The following is a 22985-nucleotide window of genomic DNA, read 5'->3' on the forward strand; positions in this document are numbered from 1 at the left end:
ACATGTACAGGGCAGACACCAGTGGGTGCACAGTGTATTATACACTTCACATGTACAGGGCAGCCACCAGGGGATGCACCATGTATTATACACTTACCCTTCTGACTTCCCTGTACATATGATGCACCATGTTTTATGCAATTCACATGTACAGGGCATCCACCAGGGGGTGCACCGTGTATTATATACTTCACATGTACAGAGAAGCCACCAGGGGGTGCACCATGTATTATACACTTCACATGTACAGGGCAGCCACCAGGGGGTGCACCATGTATTATACACTTTACATGTACAGGGCATCCACCAGGGGGTGCACCATGTATTATACACTTCACATGTACAGGGCAGCCACCAGGGGGTGCACCGTGTACTATACAATCCACATGTACAGGGTAGCCACCAGGGGGTGCACCGTGTACTATACACTCCACATGTACAGGGTAGCCACCAGGGGGGGCACCGTGTATTATACACTTCCCCTGCTGACTGCCCTGTACATGTGATGCACCGTGTATTATACACTCCACATGTACAGGGCAGTCACCAGGGGGTGCACCGTGTATTATACACTTCACATGTACAGGGCAGTCAGCAGGGGATGCACCGTATATTATACACTTCACATGTACAGGGCAGTCAGCAGGGGATGCTCCGTATATTATACACTTCATATGTACAGGGCATCCACCAGGGGGTGCACCATGTATTATACATTTCCCCTGCTGACTGCCCTGTACATGTGATGCACCGTGTATTATAATCTTCACATGTACAGGGCAGCCACCAGGGGTGCACCGTGTATTATATACTTCACATATACAGAGCATCCACCAGGGGTGCACCGTGTATTATACACTTCACATGTACAGGGCAGCCACCAGGGGGTGCACCGTGTATTATACACTTACCCTTCTGACTGCCCTGTACATGTGATGCACCATGTATTATGCACTTCACATGTACAGGGCATCCACCAGGGAGTTCACCGTGTATTATACAATCCACATGTACAGGGCAGCCACCAGGGGGTGCAACGTGTATTATACACTTCCCCTGCTGACTGTCCCATACATGTGATGCACCGTGTATTATACACTCCACATGTACAGGGCAGCTACCAGGGGGTGCATCGTGTATTATACTCTTCACATATACAGGGCAGCCACCAGGGGTGCACCGTATATTATATACTCCACATGTACAGGGCAGCCACCAGGGGGTGCACCGTGTATTATACTCTTCACATGTACATGGCATCCACCAGGGGTGCACCTTGTATTATACACCCCACATGTACAGGGTAGCCACCAGGGGGTGCACCGTGTATTATACACTTCCCCTGCTGACGGCCCTGTACATTTGATGCACCATGTATTATACACTCCACATGTACAGGGCAGCCACCAGGGGATGCACCATGTATTATACACTTCACATGTACAGGGCAGCCACCAGGGGTGCACCATGTATTATACACTTCACATGTACAGGGCAGTCAGCAGGGGGTGCACCGTGCATTATACACTTCCCCTGCTGACTGCCCTGTACATGTGATGCACCGTGTATTAAATACTCCACATGTACAGGGCCGCCACCAGGGGGTGCACCGTGTATTATACTCTTCACATGTACAGGGCATCCACCAGGGGTGCACCGTGTATTAGTCACTTCCCCTGCTGACTATCCTGTACATGTGATGCACCCTGTATTATACACTCCACATGTACAGGGCAGCCACCAGGGGATGCATCATGTATTATACACCTCACATGTACAGGGCAGCCACCAGGGGGTGCACCGTGTACTATACACTCCACATGTACAGGGTAGCCACCAGGGGGTGCACCGTGTATTATACACTTCACATGTACAGGGCATCCTCCAGGGGGTTCACCAAGTATTATACACTTCACATGTACAGGGCAGCCACCAGGGGGTGCACCATGTATTATACTCTTCACATGTACAGAGCATCCACCAGGGGTGCACCGTGTATTATACACTCCACATGTACAGAGCAGTCAGCAGGGGATGCACCGTATATTATACACTTCACAAGTACAGGGCAGCCACCAGGGGGTGCACCATGTATTATACTCTTCACATGTACAGGGCAGCCACCAGGGGTGCACTATGTATTATATACTTCACATGTACAGAGCATACACCAGGGGTGCACCGTGTATTATACACTTCACATGTACAGGGCATCCACCAGGGGATGCACCATGTATTATACACTTCACATGTACAGGGCAGTCAGCAGGGGATGCACCGTATATTATACACTTCACATGTACAGGGCAGCCACCAGGGGGTGCACCGTGTATTATACACTTAACCTTCTGACTGTCCTGTACATATGATGCATCATGTTTTATGCAATTCACATGTACAGGGCAGTCACCAGGGGGTGCACTGTGTATTGTACACCTCACATGTACAGGGCATCCACCAGGGGGTGCACAGTGTATTATACACTTCACATGTACAGGGCAGACACAAGGGGTGCACCGTGTATTATAGACTTCACATGTACAGGGCAGCCACCAGGGGGTGTACCGTGTATTATACGCTTCACATGTAAAGGGCAGTTACCAGGGGTGCACCGTGGATTATACACTTCACATGTAGAGAGCATCCACCAGGGGATGCACCATGTATTATACACTTCACATGTACAAGGCAGCAACAAGGGGGTGCACCGTGTACTATACACTTCACATGTACAGGGTAGCCACCAGGGGGTGCACCGTGTACTATACAATCCACATGTACAGGGTAGCCACCAGGGGGGGCACCGTGTATTATACACTTCCCCTGCTGACTGGCCTGTACATGTGATGCACCGTGTACTATACAATCCACATGTACAGGGCAGTCACCAGGGGGTGCACTGTGTATTGTACACCTCACATGTACAGGGCATCCACCAGGGGGATGCATCATGTATTATACACTTCACATGTACAGGGCAGTTAGCAGGGGGTGCACCGTGTATTATACACTTCATATGTACAGGGCAGCCACCAGGGGTGCACCGTGTATTATACACTCCACATGTACAGGGCATCCACCAGGGGGTGCACCATGTATTATACACTTCCCCTGCTGACTGCCCTGCACATGTGATGCACCGTGCATTATAGACTTCACATGTACAGGGCAGACACAAGGGGTGCACCGTGTATTATACACTCCACATGTACAGGGCATCCACCAGGGGGTGCACCATGTATTATACACTTCCCCTGCTGACTGCCCTGTACATGTGATGCACCGTGTATTATACACTCCACATGTACAGGGCAGACACAAGGGGTGCACCATGTATTATATACTTCACATGTACAGGGCAGCCACCAGGGGGTGCACCGTGTATTATATACTTCACATGTACAGGGCAGCCACCAGGGGGTGCACCGTGTATTATACTCTTCACATGTACAGGGCAGTCACCAGGGGTGCATCGTGTATTATACACTTCACATGTACAGGGCAGCCACCAGGGGTGCACCGTGTATTAGTCACTTCCCCTGCTGACTGCCCTGTACATGTGATGAACCGTGTATTATACACTCCACATGTACAGGGCATCCACCAGGGGTGCACCGTGTATTAGTCACTTCCCCTACTGACTGCCCTGTACATGTGATGCACCGTGTTTTATATACTTCACCGGTATAGGGCATCCACCAGGGGATGCACCATGTATTATACACTTCACATGTACAGGGCAGTCAGCAGGGGATGCACCATGTATTATACACTTCACATGTACAGGGCAGTCAGCAGGGGATGCACCGTATATTATACACTTCACATGTACAGGGCATCCACCAGGGGTTGCACCATGTATTATACACTGCACATGTACAGGGCATCCACCAGGGGTGCACCGTGTATTAGTCACTTCCCCTGCTGACTGCCCTGTACATGTGATGCACCGTGTATTATATACTTCACATGTACAGAGCATCCACCAGGGGTGCACCGTGTATTATACACTGCACATGTACATGGCAGTCAGCAGGGGATACTCCGTATATTATACACTTCACATGTACAGGGCAGTCACCAGGGGGTGCACCATGTATTATACACTTCACATGTACAGGGCATCCACCAGGGGATGCACCATGTATTATACTCTTCACATGTACAGGGCAGCCACCAGGGGGTGCACCATGTATTATACTCTTCACATGTACAGGGCAGCCACCAGGGGTGCACCGTGTATTATATACTTCACATGTACAGGGCATCCACCAGGGGATGCACCATGTATTATACTCTTCACATGTACAGGGCAGCCACCAGGGGGTGCACCATGTATTATACTCTTCACATGTACAGGGCAGCCACCAGGGGTGCACCGTGTATTATATACTTCACATGTACAGAGCATCCACCAGGGGGTGCACCGTGTATTATACACTTCACATGTACAGGGCGGTCACCAGGGGATGCACCATGTATTATACACTTCACATGTACAGGGTAGCCACCAGGGGGTGCACCGTGTATTAGTCACTTCCCCTGCTGACTGTCCTGTACATGTGATGCACCGTGTAATATATACTTCACATGTACAGGGCATCCACCAGGGGATGCACCGTATATTATACACTTCACATGTACAGGGCAGTCACCAGGGGATGCACCATGTATTATACACTTCACATGTACAGGGCAATCAGCAGGGGATGCACCGTATATTATACACTTCACATGTACAGGGCAGCCACCAGGGGATGCACCATGTATTATACACTTCACATGTACAGGGCATCCACCAGGGGTGCACAGTGTATTAGTCACTTCCCCTGCTGACTGCCCTGTACATGTGATGCACCGTGTATTACCGTATGGGATGCACCATGTATTATACACTTCACATGTACAGGGCAATCAGCAGGGGATGCACCGTATATTATACACTTCACATGTACAGGGCAGCCACCAAAGGATGCACCGTGTATTATACATTCCACATGTACAGGGCAGCCACCAGGGGTGCACCGTGTATTATATACTTCACATGTACAGAGCATCCACCAGGGGATGCACCGTGTATTATACACTTCACATGTACAGGGCATCCACCAGGGGATGCACCATGTATTATACTCTTCACATGTACAGGGCAGCCCCCAGGGGGTGCACCGTGTACTATACACTCCACATGTACAGGGTAGCCACCAGGGGGTGCACCGTGTATTATACACTTCCCTTGCTGACTGCCCTGTACATGTGATGCACCGTGTATTATACACTCCACATGTACAGGGCAGCCACCAGGGGTGCACCGTGTATTATATACTTCACATGTACAGAGCATCCACCAGGGGTGCACCGTGTATTATACACTTCACATGTACAGGGCAGCCACCAGGGGGTGCACCGTGTATTATACTCTTCACATGTACAGGGCAGCCACCAGGGGGGTGCACCGTATATTATACACTCCACATGTACAGGGTAGCCACCAGGGGGTGCACCGTGTATTATACACTTCCCTTGCTGACTGCCCTGTACATGTGATGCACCGTGTATTATATACTTCACATGTATAGGGCATCCACCAGGGGATGCACCATGTATTAAACACTTCACATGTACAGGGCAGTCAGCAGGGGATGCACCGTATATTATACACTTCACATGTACAGGGCAGTCACCAGGGGGTGCACCGTGTATTATACACTCCACATGTACAGGGTAGCCACCAGGGGGTGCACCGTGTATTATACACTTCCCTTGCTGACTGCCCTGTACATGTGATGCACCGTGTATTATATACTCCACATGTACAGGGCAGTCACCAGGGGGTGCACCGTGTATTATACTCTTCACATGTACAGGGCAGCCACCAGGGGGTGCACCGTGTATTATACTCTTCACATGTACAGAGCATCCACCAAAGGTGCACCGTGTATTATACACTTCACATGTACAGGGCATCCACCAGGGGTGCAAAGTGTATTAGTCACTTCCCCTGCTGACTGCCCTGTACATGTGATGCACCGTGTATTATATACTTCACATATATAGGGCATCCACCAGGGGATGCACCATGTATTATACACTTCACATGTACAGGGCAGTCAGCAGGGGATGCACCGTATATTATACACTTCACATGTACAGGGCAGCCACCAGGGGGTGCACCGTGTATTAAACACTTAACCTTCTGACTGCCCTGTACATATGATGCACCATGTTTTATGCAATTCACATGTACAGGGCAGCCACCTGGGGGGCTCCGTGTATTATACACTTCACATGTACAGGGCATCCACCAGGGGGTGCACCGTGTATTATACTCTTCACATGTACAGGGCATCCACCAGGGGTGCACCGTGTATTATACACTTACCCTTCTGACTTCCCTGTACATATGATGCACCATGTTTTATGAAATTCACATGTACAGGGCATCCATTAGGGGGTGCACCGTGTATTATACACTCCACATGTACAGGGCAATCACCAGGGGTGCACCGTGTATTATACACTTCACATGTACAGGGCAGCCACCAGGGGTGCACTGTGTATTATATACTTCACATGTACAGAGCATCCACCAGGGGTGCACCGTGTAATATACACTTCACATGTACAGAGCAGCCACCAGGGGGTTCACCGAGTATTATACACTTCACATGTACAGGGCAGACACCAGTGGGTGCACCGTGTATTATACACTTCACATGTACAGGGCAGCCACCAGGGGGTGCACCGTGTATTATACTCTTCACATGTACAGGGCAGTCACCAGGGGTGCACCGTGTATTATACACTCCACATGTACAGGGCATCCACCAGGGGTGCACCGTGTATTATACACTCCACATGTACAGAGCATCCACCAGGGGTGCACCGTGTATTAGTCACTTCACATGTACAGGGCATCCACCAGGGGATGCACCATGTATTATACACTTCACATGTACAGGGCAGCCACCAGGGGGTGCACCGTGTATTATACTCTTCACATGTACAGGGCATCCACCAGGGGGTGCACCATGTATTATACACTTCACATGTACAGGGCAGTCACCAGGGGATGTACCATGTATTATACACTTCACATGTACAGGGCAGTCAGCAGGGGATGCTCCGTATATTATACACTTCACATGTACAGGGCAGTCAGCAGGGGATGCTCCGTATATTATACTCTTCACATGTACAGGGAAGACACCAGGGGATGCACCATGTATTATACACTTCACATGTACAGGGCAGCCACCAGGGGTTGCACCATGTATTATACACTTCACATGTACAGGGCATCCACCAGGGGCTGCACCGTGTATTATACACTTCACATGTACAGGGCAGTCGCCAGGGGATGCACCGTGTACTATACACTCCACATGTACAGGGTAGCCAACAGGGGGTGCACCGTGTATTATACACTCACATGTACAGGGCATCCACCAGGGGCTGCACCGTGTATTATACACTTCACATGTACAGGGCAGCCACCAGGGGGTGCACCGTGTATTATACACTTCACATGTACAGGGCAGCCACCAGGGGTGCACCGTGTATTATAAACTTCCCCTGCTGACTGCACTGTACATGTGATGCACCGTGTATTATACACTCCACATGTACAGGGCAGCCACCAGGGGGTGCACCGTGAACTATAAACTCCACATGTACAGGGCAGCCACCAGGGGGTGCACCGTGTATTATACAATTCGCATGTACAGGGCAGCCACCAGGGGGTGCACCGTGTATTATACTCTTCACATGTACAGGGAAGCCACTAGGGGTGCACCGTGTATTATATACTTCACATGTACAGAGCATCCACCAGGGGGTGCACCATGTATTATACACTACACATGTACAGGGCAGCCACCAGGGGGTGCACCGTGTATTATACACTTCACATGTACAGGGCAGCCACCAGTGGTGCACCGTGTATTATATACTTCACATGTACAGGGCATCCACCAGGGGGTGCACCGTGTACTATACACTCCACATGCACAGGATAGCAACCAGGGGGCGCACCATGTATTATACACTTCACATGTACAGGGCAGCCACCAGGGGGTGCACCATGTATTATTTACTTCACATGTACAGGGCAGCCACCAGGGGGTGCACCGTGTATTATACACTTCACATGTACAGGGCAGCCACCAGGGGGTGCACCATGTATTATACACTACACATGTACAGGGCAGTCACCAGGGGGTGCACCATGTATTATACACTTCACATGTACAGGGCAGTCACCAGGGGATGCACCGTGTATTATACACTCCACATGTTCAGGGCAGTCACCAGGGGTGCACCGTGTATTATACACTTCACATGTACAGGGCAGCCACCAGGGGTGCACTGTGTATTATATACTTCACATGTACAGAGCATCCACCAGGGGTGCACCGTGTATTATACACTTCACATGTACAGAGCAGCCACCAGGGGGTTCACCGAGTATTATACACTTCACATGTACAGGGCATCCACCAGGGCTGCACCGTGTATTATACACTTCACATGTACAGGGCAGACACCAGTGGGTGCACTGTGTATTATACACTTCACATGTACAGGGCAGCCACCAGGGGGTGCACCGTGTATTATACACTTCACATGTACAGGGCAGCCACCAGGGGGTGCACCGTGTATTATACTCTTCACATGTACAGGGCAGTCACCAGGGGTGCACCGTATATTATACACTTCACATGTACAGGGTATCCACCAGGGGATGCACCGTGTATGATACACTCCACATGTAGAGGGCAGCCACCAGGGGGGCACCGTGTATTATACACTTCACATGTACAGGGCAGCCAACAGGGGGTGCACCGTGTATTATACACTCCACATGTACAGGGCAGCCACCAGGGGGTGCACAGTGTATTAGTCACTTCCCCTGCTGACTGCCCTGTACATGTGATGCACCATGTATTATACTCTTCACATGTACAGGGCAGCCACCAGGGGGTGCACCGTGGATTATACACTTCACATGTACAGGGCAGCCACCAGGGGGTGCACCGTGTATTATACACTCCACATGTACAGGGCAGCCACCACGGGTGCACCGTGTATTATACTCTTCACATGTACAGGGCATCCACCAGGGGATGCACCGTATATTATACACTTCACATGTACAGGGCATCCACCAGGGGGTTTACCAAGTATTATACACTTCACATGTACAGGGTAGCCACCAGGGGGTGCACTGTGCATTATACACTTCCCCTGCTGACGGCCCTGTACATGTGATGCACCGTGCATTATACACTTCACATGTACAGGGCAGCCACCAGAGGGTGCACCGTGTATAATACACTTCACATGTACAGGGCATCCACCAGGGGATGCACCATGTATTATACTCTTCACATGTACAGGGCAGCCACCAGGGGGTGCACCGTGTACTATACACTCCACGTGTACAGGGTAGCCACCAGGGGGTGCACCGTGTATTATACACTTCCCTTGCTGACTCCCCTGTACATGTGATGCACCGTGTATTATACACTCCACATGTACAGGGCAGCCACCAGGGGTTGCACCGTGTATTATACACTTCACATGTACAGGGCAGCCACCAGGGGGTGCACCGTGTATTATAGACTTCACATGTACAGGGCAGCCACCAGGGGTGCACCGTGTATTATACACTCCACATGTACAGGGCATCCACCATGGGATGCACCATGTATTATACACTTCACATGTACAGGGCATCCACCAGGAGATGCACCGTGTATTATACACTTACCCTTCTGACTTCCCTGTACGTATGATACACCATGTTTTATGAAATTCACATGTACAGGGCAGCCACCAGGGGGTGCACCGTGTATTATATACTTCACATGTACAGAGCATCCACCAGGGGTGCACCGTGTATTAGTCACTTCCCCTGCTGACTGTCCTGTACATGTGATGCACCGTGTATTGAATACTTCACATGTACAGGGCAGCCACCAGGGGGTGCACCATGTATTATACTCTTCACATGTACAGGGCAGCCACCAGGGGTGCACCGTGTATTATATACTTCCCTTGCTGACTGCCCTGTACATGTGATGCACCGTGTATTATACACTCCACATGTACAGGGCAGCCACCAGGGGGGTGCACCATGTATTATACTCTTCACATGTACAGGGCAGCCACCAGGGGGTGCACCGTGGATTATACACTTCACATGTACAGGGCAGCCACCAGGGGGTGCACCGTGTATTATACACTCCACATGTACAGGGCAGCCACCACGGGTGCACCGTGTATTATACTCTTCACATGTACAGGGCATCCACCAGGGGATGCACCGTATATTATACACTTCACATGTACAGGGCATCCACCAGGGGGTTTACCAAGTATTATACACTTCACATGTACAGGGTAGCCACCAGGGGGTGCACTGTGCATTATACACTTCCCCTGCTGACGGCCCTGTACATGTGATGCACCGTGCATTATACACTTCACATGTACAGGGCAGCCACCAGAGGGTGCACCGTGTATAATACACTTCACATGTACAGGGCAGCCACCAGGGGATGCACCATGTATTATACTCTTCACATGTACAGGGCAGCCACCAGGGGGTGCACCGTGTACTATACACTCCACGTGTACAGGGTAGCCACCAGGGGGTGCACCGTGTATTATACACTTCCCTTGCTGACTCCCCTGTACATGTGATGCACCGTGTATTATACACTCCACATGTACAGGGCAGCCACCAGGGGTTGCACCGTGTATTATACACTTCACATGTACAGGGCAGCCACCAGGGGGTGCACCGTGTATTATAGACTTCACATGTACAGGGCAGCCACCAGGGGTGCACCGTGTATTATACACTCCACATGTACAGGGCATCCACCATGGGATGCACCATGTATTATACACTTCACATGTACAGGGCATCCACCAGGAGATGCACCGTGTATTATACACTTACCCTTCTGACTTCCCTGTACGTATGATACACCATGTTTTATGAAATTCACATGTACAGGGCAGCCACCAGGGGGTGCACCGTGTATTATATACTTCACATGTACAGAGCATCCACCAGGGGTGCACCGTGTATTAGTCACTTCCCCTGCTGACTGTCCTGTACATGTGATGCACCGTGTATTGAATACTTCACATGTACAGGGCAGCCACCAGGGGGTGCACCATGTATTATACTCTTCACATGTACAGGGCAGCCACCAGGGGTGCACCGTGTATTATATACTTCCCTTGCTGACTGCCCTGTACATGTGATGCACCGTGTATTATACACTCCACATGTACAGGGCAGCCACCAGGGGGGTGCACCATGTATTATACTCTTCACATGTACAGGGCAGCCACCAGGTGGTGCACGGTGTATTATACTGTTCACATGTACAGGGCAGCCACCAAGGGATGCACCATGTATTGTACACTTCACATGTACAGGGCAGTCAGCAGGGGATGCACCGTATATTATACACTTCACATGTACAGGGCATCCACCAGGAGTGCACCGTGTATTAGTCACTTCCCCTGCTGACTGCCTTGTACATGTGATGCACCGTGTACTATACACTCCACATGTACAGGGTAGCCACCAGGGGGTGCACCGTGTATTATACACTTCACATGTACAGGGTAGCCACCATGGGGTGCACCGTGTACTATACACTCCACATGTACAGGGTAGCCACCAGGGGGTGCACCGTGTATTATACACTTCACATGTACAGGGCAGCCACCAGGGGTGCACCGTGTATTATAAACTTCACATGTACAGAGCATCCACCAGGGGTGCACAGTGTATTATACTCTTCACATGTACAGGGCATCCACCAGAGGTGCACCGTGTATTAGTCACTTCCCCTGCTGACTGTCCTGTACATGTGATGCATCATGTATTGAATACTTCACATGTACAGGGCAGCCACAAGGGGATGCACCATCTATTATACACTTCACATGTACAGGGCATGCACCATGTATTATACTCTTCACATGTACAGGGCAGCCACCAGGGGGTGCACCGTGTACTATACACTCCACATGTACAGGGTAGCCACCAGGGGGTGCACCGTGTATCATACACTTCCCTTGCTGACTGCCCTGTACATGTGATGCACCGTGTATTATACACTCCACATGTACAGGGCAGCCACCAGAGGGTGCGCCGTGCATTATACACTTCACATGTACAGGGCATCCACCAGGGGGTGCACCGTGTACTATACACTCCACATGTACAGGGTAGCCACCAGGGGGTGCACCGTGTATTATACACTTCCCTTGCTGACTGCCCTGTACATGTGATGCACCGTGTATTATACACTCCATATGTACAGGGCAGCCACCAGGGGGTGCACCGTGTATTATACACTTCACATGTACAGGGCAGCCACCAGGGGTGCACCGTGTATTATACACTCCACATGTACAGGGCATCCACCAGGGGATGCACCGTGTATTATACACTTACCCTTCTGACTTCCCTGTACATATGATGCACCATGTTTTATGAAATTCACATGTACAGGGCATCCACCAGGGGATGCACCGTGTATTACACACTTCACATGTACAGGGCAGCCATCAGGGGGTGCACCGTGTATTATACACTTCACATGTACAGGGCAGCCACCAGGGGGGCACCGTGCATTATACACTTCCCCTGCTGACTGCCCTGTACATGTGATGCACCGTGTATTATACACTCCACATGTACAGGGCAGCCACCAGGGGGTGCACCGTGTATTATACTCTTCACATGTACAGGGCAGCCACCAGGGGTGCACCGTGTATTATATACTTCACATGTACAGAGCATCCACCAGGGGTGCACCGTGTATTATACACTCCACATGTACAGGGCAGCCACCAGGGGGTGCACCGTGTATTATACACTCCACATGTACAGGGCAGCCACCAGGGGGTGCACCGTGTATTATACACTCCACATGTACAGGGCATCCACCAGGGGTGCACAGTGTATTAGTCACTTCCCCTGCTGACTGCCCTGTACATGTGATGCACCATGTATTATACTCTTCACATGTACAGAGCAGCCACCAGGGGGTGCACCGTGGATTATACACTTCACATGTACAGGGCATCCACCAGGGGTGCACAGTGTATTAGTCACTTCCCCTGCTGACTGCCCTGTACATGTGATGCACCGTGTATTATACACTCCACATGTACAGGGCAGCCACCAGGGGTGCACCATGTATTATATACTTCACATGTACAGAGCATCCACCAGGGGTGCACCGTTTATTAGTCACTTCCCCTGCTGACTGTCCTGTACATGTGATGCACCGTGTATTGAATACTTCACATGTACAGGGCATCCACCAGGGGATACACCATGTATTATACACTTCACATGTACAGGGCAGCCACCAGGGGTGCACCGTGTATTATATACTTCACATGTGCAGAGCATCCACCAGGGGTGCACCGTGTATTATACACTCCACATGTACAGGGCAGCCACCAGGGGTGCACCGTGTATTAGTCACTTCCCCTGCTGACTGTCCTGTACATGCGATGCACCGTGTATTATACACTTAACATGTACAGGGCACCCACCAGGAGTGCACCGTGTATTAGTCACTTCCCCTGCTGACTGCCTTGTACATGTGATGCACCGTGTATTATACACTCCACATGTACAGGGCAGCCACCAGAGGGTGCACCGTGCATTATACACTTCACATGTACAGGGCAGCCACCATGGGTGCACCGTGTATTATACACTTCACATGTACAGGGTAACCACCAGGGGGTGCACCGTGTACTATACACTTCACATGTACAGGGTAGCCACCAGGGGGTGCACCGTGTATTATACACTTAACATGTACAGGGCAGCCACCAGGGGGTGCACCATGTATTATACTCTTCACATGTACAGGGCAGCCACCAGAGGTGCACCGTGTATTATAAACTTCACATGTACAGAGCATCCACCAGGGGTGCACCGTGTATTATACACTCCACATGTACAGGGCAGCCACCAGGTGGTGCACCGTGTATTATACTCTTCACATGTACAGGGCATCCACCAGGGGGTTTACCAAGTATTATACATTTCATATGTACAGGGTTGCCACCAGGGGGTGCACTGTGCATTATACACTTCCCCTGCTGACTGCCCTGTACATGTGATGTACCGTGCATTATACACTCCACATGTACAGGGCAGCCACCAGGGGGTGCACCGTGTACTATACACTCCACATGTACAGGGTAGCCACCAGGGGGTGCACCGAGTATTATACACTTCCCTTGCTGACTGCCCTGTACATGTGATGCACCGTGTATTATACACTCCACATGTACAGGGCAGCCACCAGGGGGTGCACCGTGTATTATACACTTCACATGTACAGGGCAGCCACCAGGGGGTGCATCGTGTATTAGAGACTTCACATGTACAGGGCAGCCACCAGGGGTGCACCGTGTATCATACACTCCACATGTACAGGGCATCCACCAGGGGATGCACCGTGTAATATACACTTACCCTTCTGACTTCCCTGTACATATGATACACCATGTTTTATGAAATTCACATGTACAAGGCATCCACCAGGGGATGCACCGTGTATTACACACTTCACATGAACAGGGCAGCCACCAGGGGGGGCACCGTGCATTATACACTTCCCCTGCTGACTGCCCTGTACATGTGATGCACCGTGTATTATACACTCCACATGTACAGGGCAGTCACCAGGGGGTGCACCGTGTATTATACACTTCACATGTACAGGGCAGTCACCAGGGGGTGCACCGTGTATTATACACTCCACATGTACAGGGCAGTCACCAGGGGGTGTACCGTGTATTATGCATTTCACATGTACAGGGCATCCACCAGGGGTGCAAAGTGTATTAGTCACTTCCCCTGCTGACTGTCCTGTACATGTGATGCACCATGTATTATATACTTCACATGTATAGGGCATCCACCAGGGGATGCACCATGTATTATACACTTCACATGTACAGGGCAATCAGCAGGGGATGCACCGTATATTATACACTTCACATGTACAGGGCATCCACCAGGGGATGCACCATGTATTATACACTTCACATGTACAGGGCAGACACCAGTGGGTGCACAGTGTATTATACACTCCACATGTACAGGGCAGCCACCAGGGGTTGTACCGTGTATTATACACTTACCCTTCTGACTTCCCTGTACATATGATGCACCATGTTTTATGCAATTCACATGTACAGGGCATCCACCAGGGGGTGCACCGTGTATTATATACTTCACATGTACAGAGCAGCCACCAGGGGATGCACCATGTATTATACACTTTACATGTACAGGGCAGCCACCAGGGGGTGCACCATGTATTATACACTTCACATGTACAGGGCATCCACCAGGGGGTGCACCGTGTACTATACACTTCACATGTACAGGGCAGCCACCAGGGGGTGCACCGTGTACTATACAATCCACATGTACAGGGTAGCCACCAGGGGGTGCACCGTGTACTATACACTCCACATGTACAGGGTAGCCACCAGGGGGGGCACCGTGTATTATACACTTCCCCTGCTGACTGCCCTGTACATGTGATGCACCGTGTATTATACACTCCACATGTACAGGGCAGTCACCAGGGAATGCACCGTGTATTATACACTTCACATGTACAGGGCAGTCAGCAGGGGATGCACCGTATATTATACACTTCACATGTACAGGGCAGTCAGCAGGGGATGCTCCGTATATTATACACTTCATATGTACAGGGCATCCACCAGGGGGTGCACCATGTATTATACATTTCCCCTGCTGACTGCCCTGTACATGTGATGCACCGTGTATTATAATCTTCACATGTACAGGGCAGCCACCAGGGGTGCACCGTGTATTATATACTTCACATATACAGAGCATCCACCAGGGGTGCACCGTGTATTATACACTTCACATGTACAGGGCAGCCACCAGGGGGTGCACCGTGTATTATACACTTACCCTTCTGACTGCCCTGTACATGTGATGCACCATGTATTATGCACTTCACATGTACAGGGCATCCACCAGGGAGTTCACCGTGTATTATACAATCCACATGTACAGGGCAGTCAGCAGGGGATGCTCCGTATATTATACACTTCATATGTACAGGGCATCCACCAGGGGGTGCACCATGTATTATACATTTCCCCTGCTGACTGCCCTGTACATGTGATGCACCGTGTATTATACACTCCACATGTACAGGGCAGCTACCAGGGGGTGCATCGTGTATTATACTCTTCACATATACAGGGCAGCCACCAGGGGTGCACCGTATATTATATACTCCACATGTACAGGGCAGCCACCAGGGGGTGCACCGTGTATTATAATCTTCACATGTACATGGCATCCACCAGGGGTGCACCGTGTATTATACACCCCACATGTACAGGGTAGCCACCAGGGGGTGCACCGTGTATTATACACTTCCCCTGCTGACGGCCCTGTACATTTGATGCACCATGTATTATACACTCCACATGTACAGGGCAGCCACCAGGGGATGCACCATGTATTATACACTTCACATGTACAGGGCAGCCACCAGGGGTGCACCATGTATTATACACTTCACATGTACAGGGCAGTCAGCAGGGGCTGCACCGTGTATTATACACTTCACATGTACAGGGCAGCCACAAGGGGGTGCACCGCGTATTATACACTTCACATGTACAGGGCATCCACCAGGGGGTGCACCGTGTATTATACACTTCACATGTACAGGGCAGCCACCAGGGGGGGCACCGTGCATTATACACTTCCCCTGCTGACTGCCCTGTACATGTGATGCACCGTGTATTAAATACTCCACATGTACAGGGCAGCCACCAGGGGATGCATCATGTATTATACACCTCACATGTACAGGGCAGCCACCAGGGGGTGCACCGTGTACTATACACTCCACATGTACAGGGTAGCCACCAGGGGGTGCACCGTGTATTATACACTTCACATGTACAGGGCAGCCACCAGGGGGTTCACCAAGTATTATACACTTCACATGTACAGGGCAGCCACCAGGGGGTGCACCATGTATTATACTCTTCACATGTACAGAGCATCCACCAGGGGTGCACCGTGTATTATACACTCCACATGTACAGAGCAGTCAGCAGGGGATGCACCGTATATTATACACTTCACATGTACAGGGCAGCCACCAGGGGGTGCACCATGTATTATACTCTTCACATGTACAGGGCAGCCACCAGGGGTGCACTATGTATTATATACTTCACATGTACAGAGCATACACCAGGGGTGCACCGTGTATTATACACTTCACATGTACAGGGCATCCACCAGGGGATGCACCATGTATTATACACTTCACATGTACAGGGCAGTCAGCAGGGGATGCACCGTATATTATACACTTCACATGTACAGGGCATCCACCAGGGGATGCACCATGTATTAAACATTTCACATGTACAGGGCAGCCACCAGGGGGTGCACCGTGTATTATACACTTAACCTTCTGACTGTCCTGTACATATGATGCATCATGTTTTATGCAATTCACATGTACAGGGCAGTCACCAGGGGGTGCACTGTGTATTGTACACCTCACATGTACAGGGCATCCACCAGGGGGTGCACAGTGTATTATACACTTCACATGTACAGGGCAGACACAAGGGGTGCACCGTGTATTATAGACTTCACATGTACAGGGCAGCCACCAGGGGGTGTACCGTGTATTATACGCTTCACATGTACAGGGCAGTTACCAGGGGTGCACCGTGGATTATACACTTCACATGTAGAGAGCATCCACCAGGGGATGCACCATGTATTATACACTTCACATGTACAAGGCAGCAACAAGGGGGTGCACCGTGTACTATACACTTCACATGTACAGGGTAGCCACCAGGGGGTGCACCGTGTACTATACAATCCACATGTACAGGGTAGCCACCAGGGGGGGCACCGTGTATTATACACTTCCCCTGCTGACTGGCCTGTACATGTGATGCACCGTGTACTATACAATCCACATGTACAGGGCAGTCACCAGGGGGTGCACTGTGTATTGTACACCTCACATGTACAGGGCATCCACCAGGGGGATGCATCATGTATTATACACTTCACATGTACAGGGCAGTTAGCAGGGGATGCACCGTGTATTATACACTCCACATGTACAGGGCAGCCACCAGGGGTGCACCGTGTATTATACACTCCACATGTACAGGGCATCCACCAGGGGTGCACCGTGTATTAGTCACTTCCCCTGCTGACTGCCCTGTACATGTGATGCACCGTGCATTATAGACTTCACATGTACAGGGCAGACACAAGGGGTGCACCGTGTATTATACACTCCACATGTACAGGGCATCCACCAGGGGTGCACCGTGTATTATACACTCCACATGTACAGAGCATCCACCAGGGGTGCACCGTGTATTAGTCACTTCCCCTGCTGACTGCCCTGTACATGTGATGCACCGTGTATTATACACTTCACATGGACAGGGCAGCCACCAGGGGTGCACCGTGTATTATATACTTCACATGTACAGAGCATCCACCAGGGGTGCACCGTGTATTATACACTTCACATGTACAGGGCAGTCACCAGGGGATGCACCATGTATTATACACTTCACATGTACAGGGCAGTCACCAGGGGGTGCACCGTGTACTATACACTCCACATGTACAGGGAAGCCACCAGGGGGTGCACCGTGTACTATACACTCCATATGTACAGGGTAGCCACCAGGGGGTGCACCGTGTATTATACACTTCCCTTGCTGACTGACCTGTACATGTGATGCACCGTGTATTATACACTTCACATGTACAGGGCAGCCACCAGGGGGTGCACCATGTATTATACTCTTCACATGTACAGGGCAGCCACCAGGGGTGCACCGTGTATTATAAACTTCACATGTACAGGGCAGCCACCAGGTGGTGCACCGTGTATTATACTGTTCACATGTACAGGGCAGCCACCAGGGGATGCACCATGTATTATACTCTTCACATGTACAGGGCAGCCACCAGAGGGTGCACCATGTATTATACTCTTCACATGTACAGGGCAGCCACCAGGGGTGCACCGTGTATTATATACTTCACATGTACAGAGCATCCACCAGTGGTGCACCGTGTATTATACACTTCACATGTACAGGGCAGTCACCAGGGGATGCACCATGTATTATACACTTCACATGTACAGGGCAATCAGCAGGGGATGCACCGTATATTATACACTTCACATGTACAGGGCATCCACCAGGGGATGCACCATGTATTATACACTTCACATGTACAGGGCATCCACCAGGGGATGCACCATGTATTATACACTTCACATGTACAGGGCAGCCACCTGGGGATGCACCGTATATTATACACTTCACATGTACAGGGTAGCCACCAGGGGGTGCACCGTGTATTATACACTTCCCTTGCTGACTGCACTGTACATGTGATGCACCGTGTATTATACACTCCACATGTACAGGGCAGCCACCAGGGGGTGCATAGTGTATTATACACTTCACATGTACAGGGCAGCCACCAGGGGGTGCACCGTGTATTATAGACTTCACATGTACAGGGCAGCCACCAGGGGTGCACCGTGTATTATACACTCCACATGTACAGGGCATCCACCAGGGGATGCACCATGTATTATACACTCCACATGTAAAGGGCATCCACCAGGGGTGCACCGTGTATTAGTCACTTCCCCTGCTGACTGCCCTGTACATGTGATGCACCATATTTTAAGCAATTCACATGTACAGGGCAGCAACCAGGGGGGGCACCGTGTATTATACACTTCCCCTGCTGACTGCCCTGTACATGTGATGCACCGTGTATTATACACTCCACATGTAAAGGGCATCCACCAGGGGTGCACCGTGTATTATACACTTCCCCTGCTGACTGCCCTGTACATGTGATGCACCGTGTATTATACACTTCACATGTACAGGGCAGCCACCAGGGGGTGCACCGTGTATTAGTCACTTCCCCTGCTGACTGCCCTGTACATGTGATGCACCATGTATTATACTCTTCACATGTACAGGGCAGCCACCAGGGGGTGCACCTTGTATTATACTCTTCACATGTACAGGGCAGCCACCAGGGGGTGCACCGTGTATTATATACTTCACATGTACAGAACATCCACCAGGGGGTGCACCGTGTATTATACACTCCACATGTACAGGGCACCCAACAGGGGTGCACAGTGTATTATACACTTCACATGTACAGGGCCGCCACCAGGGGATACACCGTGTATTATACTCTTCACATGTACAGGGTAGCCACCAGGGGGTGCACCATGTATTATACTCTTCACATGTACAGGGCAGCCACCAGGGGGTGCACCTTGTATTATATACTTCACATGTACAGAACATCCACCAGGGGTGCACCGTGTATTATACACTTCACATGTACAGGGCAGCCACCAGGGGGTACACCGTGTATTATACACTCCACATGTACAGGGCACCCAACAGGGGTGCACAGTGTATTAGTCACTTCCCCTGCTGACTGCCCTGTACATGTGATGCACCATGTATTATACTCTTCACATGTACAGGGCCGCCACCAGGGGGTACACCGTGTATTATACTCTTCACATGTACAGGGTAGCCACCAGGGGGTGCACCATGTATTATACTCTTCACATGTACAGAGCAGCCACCAGGGGGTGCACCGTGTATTATATACTTCACATGCACAGAACATCCACCAGGGGTGCACCGTGTATTAGTCACTTCCCCTGCTGACTGTCCTGTACATGTGATGCACCGTGTATTATATACTTCACATGTACAGGGCATCCACCAGGGGATGCACCGTATATTATACACTTCACATGTACAGGGCAGTCAGCAGGGGATGCACCGTATATTATACACTTCACATGTACAGGGCATCCACCAGGGGGTTCACCGAGTATTATACACTTCATATGTACAGGGCATCCACCAGGGGTTCACCGAGTATTATACACTTCACATGTACAGGGCAGACACAAGGGGTGCACCGTGTATTATATACTTCACATGTACAGGGCAGCCACCAGGGGGTGCACCGTGTATTATACTCTTCACATGTACAGGGCAGCCACCAGGGGGGGCACCGTGCATTATACACTTCCCCTGCTGACTGCCCTGTACATGTGATGAACCGTGTATTATACACTCCACATGTACAGGGCATCCACCAGGGGTGCACCGTGTATTAGTCACTTCCCCTGCTGACTGCCCTGTACATGTGATGCACCGTGTTTTATATACTTCACATGTATAGGGCATCCACCAGGGGATGCACCATGTATTATACACTTCACATATACAGGGCAGTCAGCAGGGGATGCACCATGTATTATACACTTCACATGTACAGGGCAGTCAGCAGGGGATGCACCGTGTATTATACACTCCACATGTACAGGGCAGCCACCAGGGGGTGCACCGTGTATTATACACTTCGCATGTACAGGGCAGCCACCAGGGGGTGCACCATGTATTATACTCTTCACATGTACAAGGCAGCAACAAGGGGGTGCACCGTGTACTATACAATCCACATGTACAGGGTAGCCACCAGGGGGTTCACCGTGTACTATACACTCCACATGTACAGGGTTGCCACCAGGGGGTGCACCGTGTATTATACTCTTCACATGTACAGGGCAGCCATCAGGGGGTGCACCGTGTATTATACTCTTCACATGTACAGGGCAGCCTCCAGGGGTGCACCGTGTATTAGTCACTTCCCCTGCTGACTGCCCTGTACATGTGATGCACCGTGTATTATATACTTCACATGTACAGAGCATCCACCAGGGGTGCACCGTGTATTATACACTGCACATGTACATGGCAGTCAGCAGGGGATACTCCGTATATTATACACTTCACATGTACAGGGCAGTCACCAGGGGGTGCACCATGTATTATACACTTCACATGTACAGGGCATCCACCAGGGGATGCACCATGTATTATACTCTTCACATGTACAGGGCAGCCACCAGGGGGTGCACCATGTATTATACTCTTCACATGTACAGGGCAGCCACCAGGGGTGCACCGTGTATTATATACTTCACATGTACAGAGCATCCACCAGGGGTGCACCGTGTATTATACATTTAACATGTACAGAGCAGCCACCAGGGGGTGCACCGTGAATTATAGTCTTCACATGTACAGGGCAGTCACCAGGGGGTGCACCGTGTATTATACACTTCACATGTACAGGGCAGCCACCAGGGGGTGCACCATGTATTATACTCTTCACATGTGCAGGGCAGCCACCAGGGGGTGCACCCAGCGGCAGATTAAGGGAAACCAGGGCCCCGGGCTGTTCAGGATCTGTGGGCCCCCCCATCCCTACGCACGGGTCATGTGACGGGTCCATCATTATACACCTGAAACAGATAATTTCCTAAAAATAGTCACCGAAACTATAACCTTAAAAACATCCACTAATCTAGTAAATATACCCTTCAGTTTATAAAAAAAAAAACAAAAAACAATAAGGCCAAGTATTGAACAGTCCAACTTTAAACAAGACTACTGCCCAAAGAAATAATAAAAAATAAAAAATAAAAAAAACCTGGAGCAAAAACATCGTGTGGGAACAAAGTTTAACAAATACTGAAGTAAAATACTCACTAAATACTCGTGTGCACGAGGCCTTACACATACTGAGGTAAAAACTCACCAATACTGAACATGTGCATGAGGCCTTACAGATACTGAGGTAAAAACTCACCAATACTGAACATGTGTGTGGCTTCTCACTGCTGGAGACACACGGGGAATCAGGAAGCTGAGGAGAAGACCGTGCAATCAGCACTTATCTCTCCTGCAGATAGCACTGGCATAATGGCCTAAAGCTGGTGTCA

Source organism: Anomaloglossus baeobatrachus, chromosome 5, assembly GCF_048569485.1.
Source record: "Anomaloglossus baeobatrachus isolate aAnoBae1 chromosome 5, aAnoBae1.hap1, whole genome shotgun sequence".
Classification (NCBI taxonomy): domain Eukaryota; kingdom Metazoa; phylum Chordata; class Amphibia; order Anura; family Aromobatidae; genus Anomaloglossus; species Anomaloglossus baeobatrachus.